Here is a 3,994-nt window from a genome sequence, read left to right as displayed (position 1 = left end):
TTTGGACAAGTAAATTGACAACCAGCAAGGCTAACTGATCATCTTCCCAAGAGCCACACACTTTACTGGGGATAGATCTTGAGCTAGAACTGCTGGTCCTCTGGCCTTTTGCTAAGAGTGAGCAGTTAGACGAACATGCTCATATACACAGCCTCCTCTGCTAGCTTGTCTGCCAAAAGGGGGGATCCTGCCTCCTCCTTTTTTGGCACCAAACACCCTCATCCCCACCTAGTGTGTACAGTTTAAGCAAACAAAGCTTCAAGAAAGTAGAATCCACACTCCTTGCCTGAGGACTAAACTAAGAAAATGATGAAAGCAATGAAAAAATTGATATGAAAGTATTTGGTCTTTAGCCAAATGCTCACAGAAGGAGGGGCCTGACTGGTAGGAAACAGCTCCCACCCCACACAGTGACTCCTCCAGTTTTGCCCAGAGCTCTGTGAAGGAAGTCATGATCTGTTCAGTGAGTAGATCATGCTTACTATAGTTTTAGAGAAAACTAAGTTCCCTAGTCTGCTCTAACATTGGTGTATGAGCTTCCTCAGGCCAATAACATCATCTCTTTCCAGGAGACAGCCAGTCAACAATTGATTTTGAGTCTGAATTCATTCCAGCCTCCTATGTCTAACCCAAAGGGGCCAAGTATGAGTTGCCCATCTCCATTGCTAGGGTCAGAGTTCTAGGGCAAAAATGGGAGCCAGATGAACTAGAGTAGAGTGATTGCTATCCCCCTTTCCCTTTCCACAATGTCAACCTATTTATTTCCAGGCTGGGGAATGTACTCCACTATCATTGCTGGCTCCCCTGAGGATACTCCATGGATGTGGCCAGCCATGGCTGGCCATGCTGGGGGTGGGGTGGGAGGATGAGAAGCAAGCAGATGCTGCCACCTGGCCTTCACTCCACAGGGGTGGAGGTGGGGCAGGAGTGGGGAGAGTGAGTAATAAACTTAAAGAGCTAAAGAGTCCATATGGGCGGAAATGCCTTCTAGGGAGGAGGCAGGGTTTGACCCTGGAGGGGCTCTCACAGGAGAACGAGGCTGAGGGGAGTAGCAGAAGAGGTGTCTCACTAATTTGGAGAAGTTTTGTCCTAGGTTAGCCATGGTTCTTAAACATGATTTTCATCAGAATCCCAGGAGGGCTTATAAAAACACAGACTCCCTTATGACCCAAGTTTCTGATTTAGTAGGTCTGGGGTTGAGGCCCAAGATTTACGTTTCTATCAGATTCCCAGGGGCCTGCTGTTGCTGGTCTGGGGTCTATACTTTGAAAACCACTGGAGTTTTTAAAAGAATGGACAAATTGATCTTCTATGTGGGAAGATTCGGAACAGAAAATGAACAAATGGCCATCTGCAGAGGTCTCTGAGCTGGCCCTCTGGTTATGGGCTGGGCTAATAAGGCACAGAAATGGATAAAATGACATTTCCCACCTCACTGGGGAAAAGGGAAGCATCAAGGGTGAGTTAGGGATCAGGAATGGTGGTAGTAGTGGTATGTGGTATAGAATAGGAATGGGCCTTGTCTTGCCTTAGGAACTGCTATCTCTGCCTCCAGTTTTCACTACTTGATCAAATAAATGCCCACAACTTTCTAGAACTCTCCTTTTCTACCATGAAAGTAATTTCCTGGGGAGTTCTCTTCCTGTCTTCTCCACCCAGCTACACTCATCCTTCAGACCAAATCAACCCCCACCTTCTCCAGAAGTTCCCCTTGGCTGTTCTGACCTTTCTCTGCCTGTACCCTTGACCAATCTCATGCCACAAGGCCACGCTAGCAGACTAGACACATATTCCTTCTCCCTGTGAACCCATAGTGCCTTCACGTGGCTGGGCCATGGCAGGTGCTCAGTCAATCCAACTCAGTGTGCTGAATTTAGCTTAGAGTAGTGCTAGAAGAACCAGGAGTGGGAGGCAAGGGATGACAAGGCCATGCACTACTGACTGCTGCATTAAAAGCAAAACGTGTGATGACAGCCATGGAAGCTTGGCCTTCTTCCTTCCCTCGCCATCTGCTTTGCATGGAAGGAAGTAGAGAGAGGCTGGAGTACATTCCTCACTTGCTGAAGTCACAAGCTGAGGCAACCAGGGATGAAGAGAAAGGAGGTCAACCTTCCTGTCCCAGGAAATGTCTCTTCTAGTTACCCTGATTATTCAAGCCCCAAATAAGGGCACCTCCTGGCTTCATCTAATACCTCAGGATGTCCAGTCAAGTCTTCCTCCGGCACAAGTTTAAGTCCATCCACTTTTCTGCATCCAACTAATGTTACCCTGTGACTCATAATGGAGGGCTTACTCACCTACAAGCCAGGCACATACAATAATGTACTGGCCACTGTTGGTTGGAAGATTGAGTGGTTCGTTATTACAGACCATGATAGCCCCATGATAGGGATTCAAAGGGAAGAATTTTCAGCCCCATGACAGCCAGAGGGATAGATTTTGAAATAAGAGTGTGCTCATTTTTTTTTTTACCCCTCTTGATAAGAGATAGGAATACCTCTGAGGCCCAGACAAGCAAGGTTTCCTCACTGTGCCCTGGAGAAGGTTTCCTCCTGCTGGATAGACAGACATCAGGAAAGCTTAGGGGGAAGCAGGGCACACATGGGCCATATGAATGGTCCTCCAGTGGTATGCAGCACACAAGTCCACAAAGCCACATACAGAGCCCTGTGCAAGTCACCTAGAGAGTCTGTTTCTTGGGGAAACTGGGAAAGAGACCAGTCGTGCCTTTTCCAAGGAGGAGGTATCAGTGAGGAAATGAAAGTCATGTCCAAGGTCATGTTTTCCTACAATAATTTCCACAGGGGGAGTGATAAGCAATGCTGGGAAAAGAAGAGACCTCTTCTTTAATATCTCAAGAAATCTGTCTGATCGCGTAAGGGTCAACTTTATTTCATGTGTTTGTTGCTACAAGGGTCTCTAGCTAAGATGCTAAATCCTAATTGGTTAGTAAGAAGCAAAATAACAGTATCTGATTCCTATATCCCCAGCCTTACCTCCAATCCTTCTTCCCCTTCTCTGGGTTACTGAACTGATAAACCAACCCCACTGTTGTGAAGCAATGGGACGATTAGGAAAGTAAATAGCTGTAAAGGCCCTAGCACAGTGTTTGTCATGGGCCATAGCGCTATTGTCATGGGTCCTTTGAATGGGGCAGGGATGGAGATGGGGATTTGGGGACAGTAAAGACTTCCAGCACCTCTAAAATCATACTCCAAAGAGAAAGAATTGGAAAAAAGGACAGAAAACAAGGCAAATGACAGTACTGTTTGACGATATGCTTCTAATTTGGAGATATTGGCAAAAGGGCTGAGAGACAGCGTGGCAGGGTGAGTGGAGTCCTGACCCAGTGTCAGAAGCCTGGGGTGTGGAAGCTGCTGGCTGGGCTGCAGTCTTGGGGCCTCCCTTCTTCTCCCTTTGCCTCCCTTTCCCCCTCTGCACACCAAGGGGCCAAGGGAAGAGCACCCCAGGCCACTCCTGCCCAGCACTGAAAGCCTGGGATTCTATTTAAGAACACACAGCCCATCTGGTTCCCATTGAGGACGCTGCCTTTTCTCAAGAGCCACCTCCCCCCTCCCCTGCAATCCAGATTCCCACCATGTGACTCCATCTTCTCCCAATGGTGCTCTGTTTTATGGCTTGTTGTTCTGTGTGCGTGATTTGAGTTTGGGGACTTTTTTACCCGTCACCCCCCCACACACACAAACACAGATTCCCCTCCCTCTTCCAGAAAACATGGAGCCTGAACTTTTGACTGCCTGAAACCCTCAGGAGGATGGTGCTGAGCACAGAGGGCAGGAGGAGATGGATGTCTGTACTGTCTCCTACTGCCGAATTCTCAGCTTCTTCATTTGTTCCTTCTCGGGTTGAAGTGCTGGTCCTGATGGCCTAGCACATGAATCAGTGAGAGCTGAGGCCAGAGAGGAGGCTGGGGAGAAGAATCATTCAGTTCAACAGTTCAACCAGCTTTTATTGAGCCATTGGGCCTGTGCGT

This window comes from Heterocephalus glaber, unplaced genomic scaffold (genome assembly GCF_053883595.1).
Source record: "Heterocephalus glaber isolate CG9 unplaced genomic scaffold, H.glaber_assembly_v1.0 deba00001456, whole genome shotgun sequence".
NCBI classification, from domain to species: Eukaryota; Metazoa; Chordata; class Mammalia; order Rodentia; family Bathyergidae; genus Heterocephalus; species Heterocephalus glaber.
This window is presented reverse-complemented; position numbering follows the sequence as displayed.